The sequence below is a fragment of the Scyliorhinus canicula genome, chromosome 1 (genome assembly GCF_902713615.1).
Source record: "Scyliorhinus canicula chromosome 1, sScyCan1.1, whole genome shotgun sequence".
Taxonomy (NCBI): Eukaryota; Metazoa; Chordata; class Chondrichthyes; order Carcharhiniformes; family Scyliorhinidae; genus Scyliorhinus; species Scyliorhinus canicula.
In genome coordinates, this window is record NC_052146.1 from 84,465,157 (window position 1) to 84,489,967 (window position 24,811).

Consider the following 24,811-nt stretch of genomic DNA (forward strand, 5'->3'; position numbering starts at 1 on the left):
AGAGAAAGACAACATTTTGGAATTGTTAAAAGTAAACAGGGTTGTGCGTAAAAACGCATAAAATCACAGAAATTGTCAAAGAGCTGTTGGGGTTGACTTGTAAACCAGGCAGCCCCAGAATGAAAGTCCGACTTGCGGGCTGCAATTTGTAAAGGTTGGGTCCGCAGAGGTGGTGATTCTGCCTTCCCTGTGCACCTGACTCGAGAGTGAAAGGCCGGACCAGAGTTAACGCTTTGTGTCAATCACCTCTCATCAGAACTCCTTACATTTCACCCATAGCTCCCATTCAAAACCACTCCTTACTGCCGGATGGTGTTTGTAGATTCTTCGTCAGATTAGTCAAGGGAGGACTGTAAGGTGCTGCAGTCGTTCAGTGCTGGTAACGAAGGATTGGATAAACCCATGAGTGTGTCACAGAAACACATTTTGTGTTGGGTGATCACGAATTAAAAGTAAAAACTCAGAAATCAAGAAATCAGCCATCAGCCTCTCAGCTGATGGTGAAGTAAGTGCAGCAGAAGCTGAAACAGTGCCTGGGAGACAGGGAGTGCAGCAGGGGGTGAGGGGGACAGAGGTTGCAGCACGGGGTGAGGGAGAGACAGAGGGTGCAGCAGGGGGAGAGGGAGACAGAGCGTGCAGCAGGGGGTGAGACAGACAAAGGGTGCAGCAGGGGATGAGACAGACAGAGGGTGCAGCAAGGGGTGAGGGGGAGACAGAGGGTGCAGCAGGGGGTGAGAGAGAGAAAGAGGGTGCAGCACGGGGTGAGACAGACAGAGGGTGCAGCAGGGGGTGAGACAGACAGAGGGTGCAGCAGGGGGTGAGAGAGAGACAGAGGGTGCAGCAGGGGGTGAGACAGACAGAGGGTGCAGCAGGGGGTGAGGGGAGACAGAGGGTGCAGCAGGGGGGGAGGGAGACAGAGGGTGCAGCAGGGGATGACGGAGAGACAGAGGGTCCAGCACGGGGTGAGACAGACAGAGGGTGCAGCAGGGGGTGAGAGACAGACAGAGGGTGCAGCAGGGGTGAGAGACAGACAGAGGGTGCAGCAGGGGGTGAGAGACAGACAGAGGGTGCAGCAGGGGGTGAGAGACAGACAGAGGGTGCAGCAGGGGGTGAGGGAGAGAGAGGGTGCAGAAGGGGGTGAGAGACAGACAGAGGGTGCAGCAGGGGGTGAGAGACAGACAGAGGGTGCAGCAGGGGGTGAGGGAGACAGAGGGTGCAGCAGGGGGTGAGGGAGACAGAGGGTGCAGTAGGGGGTGAGAGACAGACAGAGGGTGCAGCAGGGGGTGAGAGACAGACAGAGGGTGCAGCAGGGGGTGAGAGACAGACAGAGGGTGCAGCAGGGGGTGAGACAGACAGAAGGTGCAGCAGGGGATGAGAGACAGACAGAGGGTGCAGCAGGGGGTGAGGGAGACAGAGGGCGCAGCAGGGGGTGAGAGACAGACAAAGGGTGCAGCACGGGGTGAGACAGACAGAGGGTGCAGCAGGGGATGAGACAGACAGAGGGTGCAGCAAGGGGTGAGGGGGAGACAGAGGGTGCAGCAGGGGGTGAGAGAGAGAAAGAGGGTGCAGCACGGGGTGAGACAGACAGAGGGTGCAGCAGGGGGTGAGAGAGAGACAGAGGGTGCAGCAGGGGGTGAGACAGACAGAGGGTGCAGCAGGGGGTGAGAGAGAGACAGAGGTGCAGCAGGGGGTGAGACAGACAGAGGGTGCAGCAGGGGGTGAGACAGACAGAGGGTGCAGCAGGGGGTGAGGGAGACAGAGGGTGCAGCAGGGGATGACGGAGAGACAGAGGGTCCAGCACGGGGTGAGACAGACAGAGGGTGCAGCAGGGGGTGAGAGACAGACAGAGGGTGCAGCAGGGGGTGAGAGACAGACAGAGGGTGCAGCAGGGGGTGAGAGACAGACAGAGGGTGCAGCAGGGGGTGAGGGAGAGACAGAGGGTGCAGTAGGGGGTGAGAGACAGACAGAGGGTGCAGCACAGGGTGAGAGACAGACAGAGGGTGCAGCAGGGGATGAGAGACAGACAGAGGGTGCAGCAGGGGGTGAGGGAGACAGAGGGTGCAGCAGGGGGTGAGACAGACAGAGGGTGCAGCAGGGGGTGAGACAGACAGAGGGTGCAGCAGGGGGTGAGAGAGACAGAGGGTGCAGCAGGGGGCGAGGGAGAGACAGAGGGTGCAGCAGGGGTGAGACAGACAGAGGGTGCAGCAGGGGGTGAGAGACAGACAGAGGGTGCAGCAGGGGGTGAGAGACAGACAGAGGGTGCAGCAGGGGGTGAGAGACAGACAGAGGGTGCAGCACGGGGTGAGACAGACAGAGGGTGCAGCAGGGGGTGAGGGAGACAGAGAGTGCAGCACGGGGTGAGAGACAGACAGAGGGTGCAGCAGGGGGTGAGGGAGAGACAGAGGGTGCAGCACGGGGTGAGACAGACAGAGGGTGCAGCAGGGGGTGAGGGAGACCGAGGGTGCAGCAGGGGGTGAGGGAGACAGAGGGTGCAGCAGGGGGTGAGAGAGAGACAGAGGGTGCAGCAGGGGGTGAGAGACAGACAGAGGGTGCAGCAGGGGGTGAGGGAGACCGAGGGTGCAGCAGGGGGTGAGGGAGACAAAGGGTGCAGCAGGGGGTGAGGGAGACAGAGGGTGCAGCAGGGGGTGAGAGACAGACAGAGGGTGCAGCAGGGGGTGAGAGACAGACAGAGGGTGCAGCAGGGGGTGAGGGAGACAGAGGGTGCAGCAGGGGGTGAGGGAGAGACAGAGGGTGCAGCAGGGGGTGAGAGAGACAGAGGGTGCAGCAGGGGGTGAGGGAGACAGAGGGTGCAGCACGGGGTGAGACAGACAGAGGGTGCAGCAGGGGGTGAGACAGACAGAGGGTGCAGCATGGGGTGAGACAGACAGAGGGTGCAGCAGGGGGTGAGGGAGACAGAGGGTGCAGCACGGGGTGAGAGACAGACAGAGGGTGCAGCAGGGGGTGAGGGAGAGACAGAGGGTGCAGCACAGGGTGAGAGACAGACAGAGGGTGCAGCAGGGGGTGAGAGAGAGACAGAGGGTGCAGCAGCGGGTGAGGGAGAGACAGAGGGTGCAGCAGGGGGTGAGACAGACAGGGTGCAGCAGTGGGTGAGAGAGAGACAGAGGGTGCAGCAGGGGGTGAGGGAGAGACAGAGGGTGCAGCAGGGGGTGAGGGAAAGACAGAGGGTGCAGCAGGGGGTGAGGGAAAGACAGAGGGTGCAGCAGGGGGTGAGACAGACAGAGGGTGCAGCAGGGGGTGAGGGAGAGACAGAGGGTGCAGCATGGGGTGAGACAGACAGAGGGTGCAGCAGGGGGTGAGAGAGACAGAGGGTGCAGCAGGGAGTGAGGGAGAGACAGAGGGTGCAGCAGGGGGTGAGACAGACAGAGGGTGCAGCAGGGGGTGAGACAGACAGAAGGTGCAGCAGGGGATGAGAGACAGACAGAGGGTGCAGCAGGGGGTGAGGGAGGCAGAGGGTGCAGCAGGGGGTGAGACAGACAGAGGGTGCAGCAGGGGGTGAGAGACAGACAGAGGGTGCAGCAGGGGGTGAGACACACAGAGGGTGCGGCAGGGGGTGAGACAGACAGAGGGTGCAGCAGGGGGTGAGACAGACAGAGGGTGCAGCAGGGGGTGAGGGAGAGACAGAGGGTGCAGCAGGGGTGAGGGAGAGACAGAGGGTGCAGCAGGGGGTGAGACAGACAGAGGGTGTAGCAGCGGGTGAGAGACAGACAGAGGGTACAGCAGGGGGTGAGACAGACAGAGGGTGCAGCAGGGGGTGAGACAGACAGAGGGTGCAGCAGGGGGTGAGGGAGGGACAGAGGGTGCAGCAGGGGGTGAGACAGACAGAGGGTGCAGCAGGGGGTGAGACAGACAGAGGGTGCAGCAGGGGGTGAGGGAGAGACAGAGGGTGCAGCAGGGGGTGAGAGAGACAGAGGGTGCAGCAGGGGGTGAGGGAGAGACAGAGGGTGCAGCAGGGGGTGAGACAGAAAGAGGGTGCAGCAGGGAGTGAGACAGACAGAGGGTGCGGCAGGGCGTGAGACAGACAGAAGGTGGAGCAGGGGGTGAGGGATACAGAGGGTGCAGCAGGGGGTGAGGGAGACAGAGGGTACAGCAGGGGGTGAGGGAGAGGGAGAGGGTGCAGCAGGGGGTGAGACAGACAGAGGGTGCAGCAGGGGGTGAGACAGACAGAGGGAGCAGCAGGGGGTGAGAGAGAGAGACTGAGGGTGCAGCAGGGGGTGAGGGAGGCCGACGGTGCAGCAGGGGGTGAGACAGACAGAGGATGCAGCAGGGGGTAAGGGAGACAGAGGGTGCACAAGTGGGTGAGGGAGAGACAGAGGGTGCAGCAGGGGGTGAGGGAGACAGAAGGTGCAGCAAGGGGTGAGACAGACAGAGGGTGCAGCAGAAGAGTGAGACAGACAGAGGGTGCAGCACGGGGTGTGGGAGACAGAGGGTACAGCAGGGGGTGAGGGAGACAGAGGGTACAGCAGGGGGTGAGGGAGAGACAGAGGGTACAGCAGGGGGTGAGGGAGAGACAGAGGGTGCAGCAGGGGGTGAGACAGACAGAGGGTGCAGCAGGGTGTGAGGGAGAGACAGAGGGTGCAGCAGGGGGTGAGGGAGAGACAGAGGGTGCAGCCGGGGGTGAGGGAGAGACAGAGGGTGCAGCAGGGGGTGAGGGAGAGACAGAGGGTGCAGCCGGGGGTGAGGGAGAGACAGAGGGTGCAGCAGGGGGTGAGAGAGACAGAGGGTGCAGCAGGGGGTGAGGGAGAGACAGAGGGTGCAGCAGGGGGTGAGGGAGAGACAGAGGGTGCAGCAGGGGGTGCGGAAGAGACAGAGGGTGCAGCAGGGGGTGAGACAGACAGAGGGTGCGGCAGGGGGTGAGACAGACAGAGGGTGCAGCAGGGGGTGGGGAGAGACAGAGGGTGCAGTAGGGGGTGAGACAGACAGAGGGTGCGGCAGGGGGTGCGGGAGAGACAGAGGGTACAGCAGGGGGTGAGGGAGACAGAGGGTGCAGCAGGGGGTGAACAGACAGATGGTGCAGCAGGGGGTGAGACAGACAGAGGGTGCAGCAGGGGGTGCGGGAGAGACAGAGGGTGCAGCAGGGGGTGAGACAGACATAGGGTGCAGCAGGGGGTGAGACAGACAGAGGGTGCAGCAGGGAGTGAGGGAGAGACAGAGGGTGCAGCAAGGGGTGAGGGAGAGACAGAGGGTGCAGCAGGGGGTGAGACAGTCAGAGGGTGCAGCAGGGGGTGAGACAGACAGAGGGTGCAGCAGGGCGTGAGGGAGAGACAGAGGGTGCAGCAGGGGGTGAGACAGACAGAGGGTGCAGCAGGGGGTGAGGCAGACAGAGGGTGCAGCAGGGGGTGAGACAGAGACAGAGGGTGCAGCAGGGGGTGAGACAGACAGAGGGCGCAGCAGGGGGTGAGGGAGAGACAGAGGGTGCAGCAGGGGGTGAGACAGACAGAGGGTGCAGCAGGGGGTGAGGGAGAGACAGAGGGTGCAGCAGGGGGTGAGACAGACAGAGGGTGCAGCAGGGGGTGAGGGAGAGACAGAGGGTGCAGCAGGGGGTGAGGGAGACAGAGGGTGCAGTAGGGGGTGAGAGACAGACAGAGGGTGCAGCACAGGGTGAGAGACAGACAGAGGGTGCAGCAGGGGATGAGAGACAGACAGAGGGTGCAGCAGGGGGTGAGGGAGACAGAGGGTGCAGCAGGGGGTGAGACAGACAGAGGGTGCAGCAGGGGGTGAGACAGACAGAGGGTGCAGCAGGGGGTGAGAGAGACAGAGGGTGCAGCAGGGGGTGAGACAGACAGAGGGTGCAGCAGGGGGTGAGAGACAGACAGAGGGTGCAGCAGGGGGTGAGGGAGACAGAGGGTGCAGTAGGGGGTGAGAGACAGACAGAGGGTGCAGCACAGGGTGAGAGACAGACAGAGGGTGCAGCAGGGGATGAGAGACAGACAGAGGGTGCAGCAGGGGGTGAGGGAGACAGAGGGTGCAGCAGGGGGTGAGACAGACAGAGGGTGCAGCAGGGGGTGAGACAGACAGAGGGTGCAGCAGGGGGTGAGAGAGACAGAGGGTGCAGCAGGGGCGAGGGAGAGACAGAGGGTGCAGCAGGGGGTGAGACAGACAGAGGGTGCAGCAGGGGGTGAGACAGACAGAAGGTGCAGCAGGGGATGAGAGACAGACAGAGGGTGCAGCAGGGGGTGAGGGAGACAGAGGGTGCAGCAGCGGGTGAGAGACAGACAGAGGGTGCAGCACGGGGTGAGACAGACAGAGGGTGCAGCAGGGGGTGAGGGAGACAGAGAGTGCAGCACGGGGTGAGAGACAGACAGAGGGTGCAGCAGAGGGTGAGGGAGAGACAGAGGGTGCAGCAGGGGGTGAGACAGACAGAGGGTGCAGCAGGGGGTGAGGGAGAGACAGAGGGTGCAGCAGGGGGTGAGGAAGACAGAGGGTGCAGCATGGGGTGAGGGAGAGACAGAGGGTGCAGCGGGGGGTGAGGGAGAGACAGAGGGTGCAGCAGGGGGTGAGGGAGACAGTGGGTGCAGCCGGGGGTGCGGGAGAGACAGAGGGTGCAGCAGTGGGTGAGAGAGACAGAGGGTGCAGCAGGGGGTGAGAGAGACAGAGGGTGCAGCAGGGGGTGAGGGAGAGACAGAGGGTGCAGCAGGGGGTGAGACAGACAGAGGGTGCAGCAGGGGGTGAGGCAGACAGAGGGTGCAGCAGGGGGTGAGAGAGAGACAGAGGGTGCAGCAGGGGGTGAGATAGACAGAGGGTGCAGCAGGGGTGAGGGAGAGACAGAGGGTGCAGCAGGGGGTGAGACAGACAGAGGGTGCAGCAGGGGGTGAGACAGAGCAGACAGATGGTGCAGCAGGGGGTGAGGGAGTCAGAGGGTGCAGCAGGGGGTGAGACAGACAGAGGGTGCAGCAGGGGGTGAGGGAGTCAGAGGGTGCAGCAGGGGGTGAGACAGACAGAGGGTGAAGCAGGGGGTGAGGGAGAGACAGAGTGTGCAGCAAGGGTGAGACAGACAGAGGGTGCAGCAGGGGGTGAGGCAGACAGAGGGTGCAGCAGGGGGTGAGGGAGACAGAGGGTGCAGCAGGGGGTGAGACAGACAGAGGACGCAGCAGGGGTGTGGGAGAGACAGAGGGTGCAGCAGGGGGTGAGGGAGTCAGAGGGTGCAGCAGGGGGTGAGACAGACAGAGGGTGAAGCAGGGGGTGAGGGAGAGACAGAGGGCGCAGCAGGGGGTGAGGGAGAGACAGAGGGTGCAGCAGGGGTTGAGACAGACAGAGGGTGCAGCAGGGGGTGAGGGAGAGACAGAGGGTGCAGCAGGGGGTGAGGGAGAGACAAAGGGTGCAGCAGGGGGGTGAGGGAGAGACAGAGGGTGCAGCAGGGGGTGAGACAGACAGAGGTGCAGCAGGGGGTGAGGGAGAGACAGAGGGTGCAGCAGGGGGCGAGACAGACAGAGGGTGCAGCAGGGGTGAGACAGACAGAGGGTGCAGCAGGGGGTGAGGGAGAGACAGAGTGTGCAGCAAGGGGTGAGACAGACAGAGGGTGCAGCAGGGGGTGAGGCAGACAGAGGGTGCAGCAGGGGGTGAGGGAGAGACAGAGGGTGCAGCAGGGGGTGAGACAGACAGAGGACGCAGCAGGGGTGAGGGAGAGACAGAGGGTGCAGCAGGGGGTGAGGGAGAGACAGAGGGTGCAGCAGGGGGTGAGACAGACAGAGGGTGCAGCAGGGGGTGAGACAGACAGATGGTGCAGCAGGGGGTGAGGGAGTCAGAGGGTGCAGCAGGGGGTGAGACAGACAGAGGGTGCAGCAGGGGGGTGAGGGAGACAGAGGGTGCAGCAGGGGGTGAGGGAGTCAGAGGGCGCAGCAGGGGGTGAGACAGACAGAGGGTGCAGCAGGGGGTGAGGGAGTCAGAGGGTGCCGCAGGGGGTGAGACAGACAGAGGGTGCAGCAGGGGGTGAGGGAGTCAGAGGGTGCAGCAGGGGGTGAGACAGACAGAGGGCGCAGCAGGGGGTGAGACAGACAGAGGGTGCAGCAGGGGGTGAGACAGACAGAGGGTGCAGCAGGGGGTGAGGGAGAGACAGAGGGTGCAGCAGGGGGTGAGGGAGAGACAGAGGGTGCAGCAGGGGGTGAGGGAGACAGAGGGTGCAGCAGGGGGTGAGGGAGAGACAGAGGGTGCAGCAGGGGGTGAGGGAGAGACAGAGGGTGCAGCAGGGGGTGAGGGAGACAGAGGGTGCAGCAGGGGGTGAGGGAGAGACAGAGGGTGCAGCAGGCGGTGAGGGAGAGACAGAGGGTGCAGCAGGGGGTGAGGGAGACAGTGATGAGCCATCAATTGCACGTGAGGCGAGTTGCTGTACAAAAGTTAGGCTTTAATAAGCTAGAACTTAGCCCTGCGGCGACTACAATAAATGGACGACCGCCGGGCGTTCTGACTATTTATACCTCGGTATGCAGGCGTGGTTAACTCAGCCTCTCGATAAATCGGAGAGCTGTCACATGGTGTGAGGGAGACAGAGGGTGCAGCAGGGGGTGAGGGAGACAGAGGGTACAGCAGGGGGTGAGGGAGACAGAGGGTGCAGCAGGGGGTGAGGGAGAGACAGAGGGTGCAGCAGGGGGTGAGGGAGACATAGGGTGCAGCAGGGGGTGAGGGAGAGACAGAGGGTGCAGCAGGGGGTGAGACAGACAGAGGGTGCAGCAGGGGGTGAGGGAGACAGAGGGTGCAGCAGGGGGTGAGGGAGAGACAGAGGGTGCAGCCGGGGGTGAGGGAGAGACAGAGGGTGCAGCAGGGGATGAGGGAGAGACAGAGGGTGCAGCAGGGGGTGAGTGAGACTGAGGGTGCAGCAGGGGGTGAGGGAGAGAGAGGGTACAGCAGGGGGTGAGTGAGACAATGGGTGTTGCATTGGGTTTGTGTGACGAAATTATTCTAAATGTGTTCAATAATAAACACAAATGTATGACATTACCGGCGTGATTCAGGAGATATAATTAGAATTCCTCTCTCGGGTGGGTTTGGCAGGCTGTTTCTTACGGCTGCAATGCTGAGGTTCACTCTGCTATTCACCAGCACTTTGCTGATTTTGTGGACTTCCAGCAGTTCCTTCCCATAGAGATCACACTTTGGCAGAGTTCCTGGACTGGTGAGCTGAGCTTGCCGGCCGCGACAGTTCCACGCAAATTGGCGACCATTTTAGAACATAGAACATAGAACAGTACAGCACAGAACAGGCCCTTCGGCCCTCGATGTTGTGCCGAGCAATGATCACGCTACTTAAACCCACGTAACCCGTATCCCGTATCCCAACAATCCCCCCATTAACCTTACACTACGGGCAATTTAGCATGGCCAATCCACCTAACCCGCACATCTTTGGACTGTGGGAGGAAACCGGAGCACCCGGAGGAAACCCACGCACACACGGGGAGGACGTGCAGACTCCACACAGACAGTGACCCAGCCGGGAATCGAACCTGGGACCCTGGAGCTGTGAAGCATTGATGCTAACCACCATGCTACCGTGAGGCCCCCCTATTTTGAACTGTAGTCCCTATCTCTACATATATCCCCTTTAAAGCACCCCACCCCTCACTTTCAGGATTCTTCTTCTCCTCAACCATTTTGTGGCCCCTGGAACGTTCCACCTCTCTCACCACAAATTGAAAGGACCCCCCCAGCCTGAGTACTATATTGGCAGTGCCTACTGGGCACCTGAACAGTGCCAGCCTGGCACCCTGGCATTGCCACAATGGCACCCTGGCATTGCCAGCATAGCACACTAGTGAACACAGGTGGCACTGCCAGGTTGCAAGGCTGGCATTGCCGTAACAAATATAATAAGCTTTATTGTCGGTCGGCTTATATCTACACTGCAATGAATGTACTGTTAAAAGCCCCTAGTCGCCACATTCCGGCACCTTTTTAGGTACACAGAGAATTCAGAATGTCCAAATGACCAAATCACCTGGCCAGGGTGCCGGGGTGGCATTACAAAGATTTCCAGTTGCCGGGAGAGTGCCAGGGTCGTACCCTGCCCTGTCCCTGGCCACTTGGGGTCTCTAATGGCATGTGAGACTCCCCGAGGTGCCATCACACCTGGTCTACGTTTGTGGAAACCAGTGCTAAATGTCTCCCCATTGAGGCCTCACAGGTGCTGCCGTTGAGCCCCGGGCGCCGGGTAAAAGTGACGTCTGGGTATTTAAAGCCGAAGAGATCATTTAAATATGCTGAGCTAGATCACCCCCAGCGATGGTGAGATTCAGATACTGCCAGGCAGAGCAAGTCAGGTGACTCGTGATCAGCCTGGCGCCAGGTGTGAAGCCCAATTTGGGGCTCTCACGGGATTGAACCCTCGTGCCCGGTGGTGGCTGAATCGTGCCCTGCTTCCACATTTTGTTTGTTACTATATGGCATTGTGTACTTTTCCCAGACAGACTGTGGTCAATGTTTCTGGTGGCTCAGTTAGTCAGTCTTAACACACTTTTCTCCCACCAAAATCCAGTTCAGCTTCACCTGACATGTAGGCACTTATCCTTTTCATTGGGGGAACCAGGAAACAGTTCATCATGATCCGGAATCCTGGATTATGGAATGTACATGGAGGTGGTTGCCTCTTGCTCACTTTAGCCCAGAGAGCCAATAAATACCACTTAAATTGCTGCTGAGATTGGCCAGTTTCTGCCTCATGGCAGCCAGCGGCTATGGGAACACATGTAAATGGTTTTCCTCGAATGTTTCTGCTGGGAGTACAGCTTGAATGAACTGGGAGAACAATAATCACTTTAATTCATCATGGAACTCTTCTTAATTCTCAATATCCCCTGGAGAAAAGGAGAATAGAACCTTAATTTCTCTTTCTGTTCAAATGATAATCCTTCCAGGTGAACAATGTTTTTGATCTGTTTGCTCTTTTATTTGGACGCTGATTTCCAGTCCTTTGTCTGTGGGATCTGGTTGGTAATTTTGAGTCGGGCATAATGTATTGTAATTTGCATAAATTAGATTTATAATCCCTGTATCCATCTACAACACACTGTTGAAACATTTTTTTTTCATTTAATCAATGTAGTATCTGCTACATTCAGACAGCTTAGCGCCTGCGGCGGCTTTCTGACTCAAGTGAATAGTATCCTTGACAACCTGCCGAACGATTTGGGTATCCCATGGCAACTGATGATGCCATGTTGCCTCGGTTCACCATATATGGGATAAGCAGAGAAAATGTTTGGAGGGTTTCAGAAATGCTGCAAAATGATCCCTATTAAAAATGGCTGTTAAGATCTGGGCAGTTTCGACTTTTATCGGGGTGGGGTTTTGACCAGGCAAATTGAGATTGATGCTTCAACACTGAACCTTGCAGCTTGCTCCGTTAATCCTGGCGGGTGGTAAGGGAATGAGTGAGAGGCAGAACTGCACCTTTCACAAATACAGTGGATATCCTTTGGTGAGGCAGGATGAAATCAATGCTTTCATTTATATTAATTTGTCCTTGACACTGCAGCAGGAGAAGCCTAAGATTTACTAAGGTTGATAAATGAAGTTTAGACTAAGTAATTTCTGACATTTGAAGGAAACAAGATTATTTGTTTTATATTAAAGAGTGCTTTGTGACTCTATACATTACTCAAGCAGAGGATGTTTCAGTTGAATCTGATATGCTTTATTAATCAATTTTCTTATTTGTGAGTAGAGTATTTCACTGCTGACGGGAATCTCTCGCTGTGTAAGAGGAATGTTTCTCAGACATTGGGACCTGCTTAATGAGATTTGCAAATGTGAAGTGTAAGTGAAGTCACATGACCTCAACTCTCTAGGGATTAAAGTCGTTCACCAGCATTAAAAAAGCATGAAAAAATGTCCGAATCCAGAGGGTTGGTTCGTGTTCGGTTTTATTTTTAATGTGGTCAGGTCCTGAAGGAAACATTTAATTGGGAAGTAGCAGAATCAGACCTTGGGTGGGATGGAATTTGTTCCACAGATGTCGGCGGCCTTAATGTGTCTTCTGTTGGGGGGATGGGTTAGTCTGGTGCTGTGTCTTTTGTTCTGGGCTCGTAATTCATCCGTGTAAAAAGCATTTGGGAATTCTGCACTGCAGCAGATTGGAGAAAACAGCCTGAGGAATGTTCAAGATGAGGCAGGGGAATATCTCCATCTGTATCATGATTGTCCTCTCCAGGGATGTGCCTCTTTTATCTAGATATGTTTGTATGTTGACAGAAGGAGGGGGATGGTGGGAGCTGGTGGAAGTAGCATGTTTATTTTGTACAGGTCAGCGAATCTGGGAATTACTACCCAGAAACATTTATTTTTGAGAAACAATTTTATTGAGGGATTTTGGCATAGTAAACAACAACAATACAAAACAGTGTGCAAAGAATAACATAGTGCAAACCCAGAAACATTTTAAAATCGATCTCTGATTATAAGCAGGGCTGAAGAACGTGAAGGGATATATTTTGTGAGGGATATGGGGCGGTATTTTCCATTTCTGAGATTAATTGTTGATGCCAACGCAGAATTCGTGGACTTCCACGACAGAAAAACCATCTCCGCACCTGGACTGAATCCGCTACCATTGAGGATCTAGCATTGGTGCCGTGCGGAACACAATCGATTCCAATGAAAAACAGTATTGGATTCGCAGAGTCCATGATCAACACTCAGGAGGCCGACAAGCTGCAGCCGCACATATACATCACAATCCACACACACTCATCCCAGCCAAAAAGATGGCACTGGTTGTGCTGGAACCCGCCCATACAGCTGATGGGTTGGCTGGGGTCAGAGGGCACTTTTGGGTGTGCCCTGGGGGGACACCTATATGATCCATTGCACTAGGTTCAAAGTGGGCTGTTAACGGCGTGCGCAGCTGCATGGCTGCCTTGCTAGCTGCGGTAATGGTGTTCCGTGCCCATCAACCCTGACTCCACAGCTCACCTCCTGGCCACCCCACACTACTCCCCCCCCCCCCTCCCCCCCCCCAGCCCTGGCAGAAGCCCTTCCGGACAGCGGCACAACTGTCAGCCAACTATGGCGATGTTGGACACTTTCCGTACCTCCATCTCTTCCTCAGTAGCCACCACGCCGGTTTCTTGATTTTTGAAAGCACAAGTGAACCACACTGTCGGGTGCCTGGCCCATTAGAGGCGGAGAATCGCGGAGAATGGCAGGTCGGGTCCACTGACCAATGATATGTAAACGGTGTCTACTGTACGTGCATTCCGGAGCACATTTACGCCGCTGTCGAGGTGCTGGAGCACTGCACTTTGGCATCAAATCGGCGCCTCAGGCGATTTCGTCGTTGGAACCAATTCTCTGCCCAATCGTCATTCCTGATGTCGGCCAACGGAGAATCCCACCCAAGGACTCTGTGTGTGGATTAATATTGGTGATGGGAGACATGTTTTTAAAATTAATTCAAGGGATGTGGGCTTCGCTGGCCAGGCAAGCATTTATTGCCCCTCCCTAATTGCACCTCCAGCTCAAAGGTGATTTAAAATAATAAATAAATAAACATTATTGTTACAAGTCGGCTTACATTAACACCGCAATGAAGTTACTGTGAAAATCCCCTCGTCGCCACACTCCGGCACCTGTTTGGGTACACAGAGGGAGAATTCAGAATGTCCAATTCACCTAACAAGCACGTCTTTTGGGACTTGTGGGAGGAAACTGGATCAGCCGGAGGAAACCCACACAAACATAGGGAGAACATGCAGGCTCCGCACAGACAGTGACCCAAGCTGGGAATCAAACCTGGGTCTCTGGCGCTGTGAAGCAACAGTGCTAACCATTGTGCTATTGTGTGGCGTAAGGCTTGAACATGTTCCATAATTGTGCAGAGAATGGGACCTGGCAAGTGAATCAATGTCTAAATAAACCATGTTATGCGCTCGACACATTACCTTAAATTGGTTGTTAATACAACTATTAGCGCACTCCAGATTGTTCAACAGATGCTTCCTGTCATAACCCCCATCAGGACTGTTGTGTTATGTACTCTGGGATAACACACGCTGCAACTCGATGCAGCTTTGACCAAAAGATACTCCAGACTTTGAAGTATGTTCAGTGTGATTTATTGAACCATTAGCACAGTTCTCTATGAGTTTGACTCTCCTGCTAATCTTGCTATAGTAACTCAGTCCAACTAACCAGTCTGCTCTAAGCCACATGGTGGGTGTGATGCTTCTGATCTGCCCCTATCTTACTCTCAAGTGTTACCTGTGGAAAGAGACAGAGCATGTGTGTCCTGTCCTTATATATGGGTTGTGTAATACCCCCTTGTGGTAGTGTCACCTCTGGGTGTCTTGACTGGCCATTGGTCATGTCCTATTCTATGTGTTCATTAGCTGTATGTCTGCATGCCATGATGTCTCTGGTGCTCCCTCTCGTGTTTACTTAGTCATAGTGTATTTACATTAACCCCTTGTGTATTTACAGTGATGCGTATCACCACATCCCCCCTTTTCTCATATTACATATTTTCTGTACAGTGTTAAAGAAAAATTGAAAACAACAGGTAAATATGTGATGACATGTACAAGTTATGATGACTGTGATGACGATACAAGATCAAAGAATAGTTATGATGACATTGAGGATTATACAGTACCAAATAATAGTTATGAGTCCAAAGTTCATGAATTTCCACGGTCAAGTGGCTTTCTTGTGCTGTTATGGAAGTGTCGATGTTGATGTCGTCATTCCCTTGTGAATGCTGTCAGTGTCCTGGTGTTTACATAACCAAGAAGTCATCAGGAGGTGTTCAAATGGTCAAATCACTTCATTGTCTGAGGTGGACTCTTCTTTATATGCTTGTGGTAGCAATTCTTGCTGACATCTTTCCTAAAAGCTGGTTTGCTTGTCCGTAGTGTAGCAAACGTGAATTGGTAAGATGAGTTGACATGCCATGGTATATTGGCACTCTCGCCATTGTTCTGAGCTGGGCAGTAACATTGCCCTTCATGGGCAGAGTTGCACCATGTCGTACCAGTTGTTGTTCTATTGTTGTTGCCATTGTTGTTATTGGCGTGCTTGTTGTTGTGTTTGTTGCCTCTGGTACACTTCTTGTTGTCTGTGTTGTTTTTGTAGGTTTTGTTGTTGTGTTTGTTGCGCTCCATGACTACACCAAGTGGAGAATTCGAGTCCTTCAGAAAGTTACTTGTGTCAGTGTCCTTTGTGGCATCTGCTGTTTCATTGAATCACCTTTGGCTTGTGAATGCTCCCCGTCTGGAGACCTTTCTGGTTCAGCTGAATCATCTTTGGTTTCTTGATGGTCCTCTGTCGGAGTCATTTCAGGTTCTTGTGGAGAAGCTTGAGTAGATGAGGTTTGAATTAACGTGGTGTCACTGGAGTCACTAGTAGCCTCACTTTGATTGTCAAGTGCCTCTGTACATACTAGCTGAGATATGTCAGTCTCGCTGAAATGTCACACATCTTGTATGGGAATTCTGAAGCCTTTGTCACTTGTCGCACGTACAGTGGGCAGACCTTCAGTGTCTTCTTGTTGGTTAGATGAGCTGGGTAGACTGTCAGAGTCTTCTTCTGGTGGCTCAAATAATCTGGGTAGACTGTCATAGTCCTTTTGTTGTTCACGTGAGCGTGGTAGACTGTCATGGTCGTCTTGCTGTGCACTTGAGCATGGCAGACTTGCATCGTCCGCTGCTGATTGCTCAGGTTGCTAGACCTTCATGGTCTTGTTCATGCAAGGACTGCGCTCTGGAGTCTTGCGTTGCTTCCACCGTGGAGTCTGTCAACGAGCTCACTGTGGAGGCTTGTACCACTCTCCCTGTGGAGTCTGGCAACATTCCCTGTGTGGAGTCATGCAGTGGTCTCGCTGTGGAGTCGATCGTGCGCTCTCAACGGAGTTGTACAGTGGTCTCGCTGTGGAGTCTTTCTGTGTTTTCTGTGTGGTGACGTGCAGTGGTCTTGCTGTGGAGTCTGTCATCACTTCTCTGTGGAGTCAGGGACTCATCGTGGTGCGTGGACCACTCTCTTGGTGTCAGGCCGCTCTCTGTGGGCTTGTACTGCTCTCTTGGCCGCAGCAGAATCCTGTACTCATGGGTCGGGATGTCATCTATGCTGGGCAGAGGATCCTCAAATCCGAAGAACTCGTCCATGACTGTGTCGGATGCTTCAATGTGCAACACATCTCGTTGCAGTTTGGATTTGGTACTGAGGTCACCACGTCCAATGATGAAATCATCATCTGAGTCATAGTCTTCAAGGACTAAATAACCTCTTAGGTGATGCTCAATCAATGACTCCAGAAGTGAGATTGGATGACAATTGAAGGCTTTATTGGACTAGATGTTTCCCCCAGCAGCGCAGGTACAGAATGCAGCTGCTAGGGAGACACAGGCTCTTATACTCCGCCTTACTGGGCGGAACCAGCAGGTAGGCTTCACCAATGATCTTGCTGTCTCAGGTACCTCCCACACCAATGATCTTACAGCATCAACCTGGGTACCGTAATACCCCTAATACCGACTACCACATTCACCCCCTGTTAAAAAGAAGAGTCCGGCGGGGTTGGTGATCTTGCGTTATACAGTGGCAGAAGTTGAGGTTATGGTGGTACCCGGTATACATTAGTACAGTGTTGCCTTGTTACATGTCGCAACTATTTACAGTATTTATTTACATTCATGTGTCAAAATGAAGCAATTAGTCAATCGGGGGCCTGGTCATCCTCTGCGATTGTTACAGTTTCGGCCGTGATGCAGACGCCGGCTCCGGCATCCGTGGCTCTGGGAGCGTGGCTTTGGCTTCTTCAGCAGCTACATCATCCCTAGATCATAGATCATAGAATTTACAGTGCAGAAGGAGGCCATTCGGCCCATCGAGTCTGCACCGGCTCTCGGAAAGAGCACCCTACCCAAGGTCAACACATCCACCCTATCCCAATAACCCAGTAACCCCACCCAACACTCAGGGCAATTTTGGACACTAAGGGCAATTTAGCATGGCCAATCCCCCTAACCTGCAGATCTTTGGACTGTGGGAGGAAACCGGAGCACCCGGAGGAAACCCACGCACACACGGGGAGGATGTGCAGACTCCGCACAGACAGTGACCCAAGCCGGAATCGAACCTGAGACCCTGGAGCTGTGAAGCCATTGTGCTATCCACAATGCTACCGTGCTGCCCCACAATGCTACCGTGATGGGACCAGTGGGAGGACCGATTCACCTGGGAAGGGGGCGGCTGTGGGGTGCACCGGTGGGAGGGAGGGTGGGGTTGGTGGGGGGGTGTGGGTGGGGATCCAGCGGGCCCCAGGTCCCATAGGGAGACCATATCCTGTCGGCCGTCGGGGTATGCCACGTAGGTGTATTGAGGGTTGGCGTGAAGGAGGTGGACCTTCTCGACCAAAGGGTCCGACTTGTGCGCCCGCACGTGTTTGCGGAGCAGGATGGGTCCAAGAGCTGCCAGCCAGGTTGGGAGCGAGGTCCCGGAGGAGAACTTCCTGGGGAAGACAAAGAGACGTTCATGAGGTGTTTCGTTTGTCGTGGTACACAGCAGTGATTGTATGGAGTGGAGACCAACTGGGAGGACCTCCTGCCAGTGGGAGACTGGGAGATTCCTGGACTGTAGAGCCAGTAGGACAGTCTTCCAGACTGTTCCGTTCTCCCTCTCTACCTGTCCGTTACCCCAGGGGTTGTAACTGGTCGTCCTGCTCGAGGCAATGCCCTTGCTGAGCAGGAATTGACGCAGTCCGTCGCTCATGAAGGAGGACACCCTATCGCTGTGTATGTAGACGGGGAAACCGAAAAGTGTAAAGATATTGTGGAGGGCTTTTATGACGGTGGCTACGGTCATGTCGGGCAGGGGATGATGAATGGGAACCGGGAGTACTCATCAATCACGTTCAGGAAATACGTGTTGCGGTCGGTGGAGGGGAGGGACCCTTTGAAGTCCATACTGAGGCGTTCAAAGGGACGGGAAGCCTTTATCAGGTGCGCTTTCTCTGGCCTGTAGAGGTGTGGCTTGCACTCCGCGCAGATTTGGCAGTTCCTGGTGGCGGTCGTGACCTCCTCAATGGAGTAGGGCAGGTTGCGGGTCTTGATGAAATGGAAGAATCGAGTGACCCCCCGGGTGGCAGAGGTCCTTGTGGAGGGTGTGGAGTCGGTCCACTTGTGCGTCGGCACATGTGCCGCAGGATAGGGCATCAGGAGGCTTGTTTAGCTTCCCGGGATGATACAAGATCTCATAGTTGTAGGTGGAGAGCTCGATCCTCCACCGTAAGATCTTATCGTTCTTTATCTTGCCCCGCTGTGCATTATCGAACATGAAGGTGACCGACCGTTGGTCAGTGAGGAGAGTGAATCTCCTGCCGGCCAGGTAATGCCTCCAGTGCCGCACAGCTTCTACTATGGCTTGGGCCTCCTTTTCAACGGAGGAATGGCGGATTTCTGAAGCGTGAAGGGGGTGTGAGAAAAAGGCCACGGGCTTGCCCGCTTGGTTGAGGGTGGCCGCCAGAGCTACATCGGACGCGTCGCTCTCGATTCATTGATTGTGTGCATCGTGGCCTTTGTGATGTCCGCTTTGGTGCGGCTGAAGGCCTGGCGGTCCTCTGCCGACAGGGGAAAAGCCCTGGATTGAATTAGTGGGCAGGCCTTGTCCGCATAGTTGGGGGCCCACTGGGCATAATATGAAAAAAATCCCAGGCAGCGTTTCAGGGCCTTGGAGCAGTGGGGGGAGGGGAAACTCCATGAGGGGATGCATGCGTTCTGGATCTGGGCCTATAACTCCATCATGCACTATGTAGCCGAAGATGGCTAGACGGTCGGTGCTGAACACGCGCTTGTCCTTGTAGGTTAAGTTAAGGATTTTTGCAGTATGGGTGAATTTATGGAGGTCGGTGTCGTGGTCCTGCTGGTCGTGGCCGCAGATGGTGACGTTATTGAGGTACGGAAACATGGCCCGCAAACTGTACCGGTCAACCTTTCGGTCCATCTCCCGGTGGAAGACCGAGACTCCATTTGTGACACCGAAAGGAACCCTTAGGAAGTGCCGCCGTCTGCTTCGAATGCAGTGTATTTGCGGTTGCTAGGGCGGAAGGGGATCTGGTGGTAGGCGGATTTGAGATCCACCATGGAAAAGACCTTGTATTGTGCAATCTGATTTACCAAATCAGATATGTGGGGGAGAGGGTACGCGTCGAGCTGCGTATACCTGTTGATGCTCTGACTATAATCGATGACCATCCTATGCTTCTCCCCGGCCTTTACAACCACTACTTGAGCTCTCCAGGGACTGTTGCTGGCCTCGATAATACCTTCCTTCAGTAACCGCTGGACCTCTGACCTAATGAAGGTCCGGCCCTGGGCACTGTACCGTCTGCTCCTGGTGGCAACGGGTTTGCAATCCTGGGTGAGGTTCGCAAAAAGGGAAGGCGGATCTACCTTGAGGGTCGCGAGGCTGCAGACAGTGAGGGGGGGTGGGGTATAGGGCCGCCGAATTTAAAAGGTGAACTCTGGAGGTTGCATTGGAAGTCTAACCCTAGGAGCGTGGCAGCGCAGAGGTGAGGAAGGACATAGAGTCGGAAATTTTTTAATTCCCTTTTCTGGACCGTGAGGTTAGCTACGCAGAACCCTTTGATCTCTAAAGAGTGAGACCCGGAGGCCAGGGAGATTCTTTGATTAACTTGGTGGATGGTAAGAGAACAGCGCCTTACCGTGTTGGAGTGTATGAAGCTCTCTGTACTCCCGGAGTCAATCAGGCAGGATGGTCGAGAGCGCTCGGAGCCGAGACTGGTCCGGGGTCACCGAGGCGAATCATGGTAATAGTTGGAGATTTTCCTCGGGCAGTTTTTGGTCATCCGAATCGGGGTCCTGAGACTCCAGCCAAGATGGTGGCGCCCACTGGTCGCACATGGCTGGGGGTGTGCAAGAAGACGGCGCCCATCCGTCGCACGTGGTCCCTGGGGAACAAGGTGGCGGCACCCAGGCCCACACATGGCTCGGCAAAAGGAAGATGGCGGCACCCACTGGCCGCACGTGGCTCGTGGAGAGAGTTGTGGTGGCCCCGGAGACAGCGGCGACCGCCCGGGCCTGGCATACCACCACAAAATGGTCCTTTTTGCTGCACCTATGCAGATGGATGAGCGGGCCGGCCAGCGCTGCCGGGGGTGCTTGGCTTGCCGCAAAAATAACAGCGGGGCCCCCCGAGGTTTCCTGGTAGCCACGCGGCACAAGCTTGTGGGGGGATGGGGGATGCATCGGGATCGGCTGCAGGGGGGGTTCCACACTGCCCAAGGGGCTGCCGCGCAGTTGGGGACGTACGTGCGGGCGTTTCGGGAGGCCACATCCAGGGAGATAGCAAGGGCCCGTGCCTACTTGAGGCCTAGTGTCTCTTTCTCTAGCAACTGCTGGCGGATTTGGGAGGACAGCATACCTGCAACTAATGTGTCTCGGATTAAAAGTTCTGTGTGGCCGCTGGCTGAAACCTGCGGGCCGTCACAGTTCCTACCTAATACCAGGAGCGCACTGTAGAATTCATCCAGCGATTCCCCGGGGATTTGTTGCTTTGTCGCTAGCAGATGTCGGGCGTAGACCTGATTTACTGGGCGAATATAGTGTCCTTTCAACAGGGCCATCGCGGCCTCAAAATCGTCCGCTTCCTTGATGAGCGTGTAGATCTCTGGGCTCACCCTCGAGTGGAGAGCTTGCATCTTCTGGTCCTCCGTGGGTGGAGTTGTGGCCGTCCTGAGGTACCCGTTGAAACACGCCAGCCAATGTTTGAAGGTTGCCGCTGAGATTGCCGCGTGGGGGCTGAGTTGGAGACACTCCGGCTTGATTCGGAGCTCCATTCTTTAAAATCTAGTCCAATAAATTGATGCTCGATCAATGACTCCAGAAGTGAGATTGGATGACAATTGAAGGCTTTATTGGACTAGATGTTTTCCCCAGCAGCGCAGGTACAGAATGCAGCAGCTGGGGAGACATAGGCTCGTATACTCTGCCTTACTGGGCGGAACCAGCAGGCAGGCTTCACCAATGATCTTGCTGTCTCAGGTACCTCCCACACCAATAGTCTGACAGCCTCAACCTGGGTACCGTAATACCCCTAATACCGACTACCACATTAGGGCGGTGCTAACTCCTTGTTGCAGGGTTCTGCGGAGATTACTTTCAGTCACTGGTATTTTCGGACATTTATCGTTTAAGTAGGCATGGTCCGGGGCCTCTGACGTCATGGCGCTTGTGACTTAGTGTTGGAATGGATTTCGCATGCGCAGATTGCTTTTCCTTCACTGTGCGCTCTTTTCGCAACTGCGCATACGCGGCTTCTTGCGCATGCGCAAAACACTTTCGCCGGTTCACATCTTGGGAATGGCGCATGTGCGGCTCCTTGCGCAAGATGGCTGCCAATGAAAATTGCCGTTTGCTTCTGTTGCAAGCCTATCTTTGCCTCGTGGTGAGTATAGGTGCCAGTTTTACCAATTTCTGTTGTGTTCACCTCGTAGTAGTTTTCAAACTTGTCCAGGACTGTCTGGAAGTCTCTCTTGTCCTGCCCTTTGGAGTACTTGAAGGAGTTGAAGATTTCTGTTGCACTTTCACCTGCAATGGTGAGTAGAAGATCTATCTTCTCAGCATTGGCCACACCATCTAGGTCGGATGCTACCATGTAAATCTCTGCTTGAATACGTGCCAGTTAGCACGGAGATTGCTGTGGTACCTGAGCTGCTGAGGAACTGGAATCTCGATCATCGTGCCTGGGTGCTGTTGCTTGTAGCCACGGATCTTGCTGAGTTGAACTATATAGATTCAACAGGCACTACTGGTATCATGTTGTGTTTTATACTCTGGTAAAACACAGGATGCAACTCGATGCAGCTTTGACCAAAAGATACTCCAGACTTTGAAGTAAGTTCAATGTGATTTATTGAACCATTAGCACAGTTCTCTATGAGTTCGACTCTCTTGCTAATCTTGCTATAGTAACTCAGTCTAACTAACCAGTCTGCTCGAAGCCACGTGGTGGGTGTGATGCGTCTGATCTGCCCCTGATTTACTCTCTAAGTGTCGCCTGTGGAAAGAGACAGAGCATGTGTGTCCTGTCCTTATATATGGGTTGTGTAATGCCCCCTTATGGTAGTGTCACCTCTGGGTGTCTTGACTGCCCATTGGTTGTGTCCTATTCTATGTGTTCATTGGCTGTATGTCTGCATGTCATGATGTCTCTGGTGCTCTCTCTAGTGTTTACTTAGTCGTAGTGTATTTACATTAACCCCTTGTGTATTTACAGTGATGCATATCACCACAAGGACCACGGGGAAACCATCATTGATCTCCCTGTGGGACTCATGGAGTACGAGCTTCCCAGGTCAGGGCGGAGGCCAACCATTTGGCGCCCGTTTTGAGATAACATAAAAGCATGTGGTATGGTAGTCCTCCTAGCAAGGACTGTACTTGGAGCGATATGCTGCGTTAGGAAGACCTTGTAAATAGTGTAAATAAATCTATGTTTGTTTACTGCCAGCCTCCTCTGAGTCATTAAACGGCCCCATTTCATCATCACATCTAACAGTAGACATTTTGTTTTGCATTATGTAAGTGTGGTTTTGTTGACTACAGTCTGTACTATTCCTATTATGAGCAAGTAAAGGAACATGCGGTTTGATTTGATCAGCCAATTGCACACGTATGGCCTATCTACCTGGAATCACAGTGGCACTGATATTCATACACAACGCCCCAACAACAGGCCTGTTGAATCAAACAGCATGTTCCTGTTTTTGGTAATAGGCAGAGTTCAAGCTGTACTCTGTTATAGAACCCCTACAGCGCAGAAGGAGGCCATTTGGCCAATCAAGTCTCCACCAACCCTCTGAAAGAGTGCCATACCTAGGCCTACTTGCCTGCCCTCGGCCATAACATCACCTAACCTCCACATTTCTGGACACTAAGGGACAATTCATCATGGCCAATTCGCCTAACCTGCATATCTTTGGACTGTGGGAGGAAAGCGGAGCACCCGGAGGAAACCCACACAGACACAGGGAAAGTGTGCAATCTCCACACAGACAGTCACCCGAGGCCAAAATTGAACCCGGATCACTGGCACTGTGACGCAGCAGTGCTAACCATTGTGACACTGTGCCACCTCAATCATCCCACGCTTAAAACACTAAAATGAGAGGGAAGGACAACTGGGAGTGTGATAAACTATTACTTTCCTCTGACCATAGATTGACACTGAGTGTGTGTGATATGTGGCTCTGAGTCTCTGCGCATTGCAATTAGTCACAGAATCTCTGCAATGCAGAAGGAGGCCTTTCGGCCCATCGAGTCTGTATAAACCCTCTGAAAGTACACTCTACCTAGGCCCATTCCTTTGCCCTACCCCTGTAACCCCACCTAACCTTTGGACACTAAGGGGCAATTTAGAATGGCCAATGCACCTAACCTGAACACCTTTGGACTGTGGGAGGTAACCGTAGCACCCGGAGGAAACCCAAACAGACACAGGGAGAAAGTACAAAGTTCACACAGTCACCCGAGGCTGGAATTGAATCCGGGTCCTTGGCGCTGTGAGGCAGCATGCTAACCACTGTGTCACCATGGCGCCCTTCAGTAATCAGTAGAGATTGTTTAATTGTTAGTTTAACTGAAAGTTTTAGTGAATTAGAGAATATCAGTTACCAGGATGATGCTCTGAAAGAACAGGCTGTTCTCAGTACTTTACCACATAACAGGAACTTTGCTGAAACTGTTGACAATTTCTGGCCTTTTGCATTGGTGTTGTTCAGTATCTTGTTGTTTTGAAAAAACAGCTCTAAGCCAGCTCAGACAGAGATGTAGAAAAAGCTCCTCTCGCTAATGGTGCCCACAAGGAAACTGAGATCTGATCACATCAATGTTTTCATTTTTTATAGGGTCAGTAATGTAAGGAACCGCCCAAAGTGACAGAGAAGATTTCATCCATCAGTTACTGGTTAGTTGGCACCAAACCTGGGGTCGCAAAGCCTGTGGATTGAAAGAGGAAGATGAATACTGAGAGAGTGGTGAACTCCATACCACAAACCTATCTCTGTGGAACTGTATGGGAGTCCAAGCTTTATCATTTGAACTGGAAGATTTTAGAGTCATAGAGAAATACAGCACAGAACAGGCCCTTCGGCCCACGATGTTGTGTCGAACTTTTGTCCTAGGTTAATCATAGATCATAGAATTTTGGACACTAAGGGCAATTTATCATGGCCAATCCACCCAACCTACACATCTTTGGACTGTGGGAGGAAACCAGAGCAGATGGAGGAAACCCACGCACACACGGGGAGGATGTGCAGACTCCACACACACAGTGACCCAAGCCAAAATCGAACCTGGGACCCTGTAGTTGTGAAGCAATTGTGCTATCCACAATGTTACCGTGCTGCCCTTAAGAACAAATTAATCTACACTCCATTATTCTACCGTAATCCATTTACCTATCCAATAACCGCTTGAAGGTCCCTAATGTTTCCAACTCAACTACTTCCACAGGCAGTGCATTCCATGCCCCCACTACTCTCTGGGTAAAGAACCTACCTCTGACATCCCCCCTATATCTTCCACCATTTACCTTATATTTATGTCCCCTTGTAATGGTTTGTTCCACCCGGGGAAAAAGTCTCTGACTGTCTACTCTATCTATTCCCCTGATCATCTTATAAACCTCTATCAAGTCGCCCCTCATCCTTCTCCGTTCTAATGAGAAAAGGCCTAGCATCCTCAACCTTTCCTCGTAAGACCTACTCTCCATTCCAGGCAACATCCTGGTAAATCTCCTTTGCACCTTTTCCAAAGCTTCCACATCCTTCCTAAAATGAGGTGACCAG

General features: G+C 54.2%; 1 long non-coding RNA gene across 1 annotated transcript; it reads left to right on the top strand.

Moving 5' to 3' along the window:
* Nucleotides 1–11,247: 11,247 nt before the first annotated feature.
* LOC119964729 lies at nucleotides 11,248–24,099 on the top strand. Its single transcript, XR_005460349.1, has 3 exons — nucleotides 11,248–11,428; nucleotides 11,675–11,766; nucleotides 23,867–24,099. It is a non-coding gene; the product is annotated as an uncharacterized LOC119964729 (long non-coding RNA).
* Nucleotides 24,100–24,811: the final 712 nt, after the last annotated feature.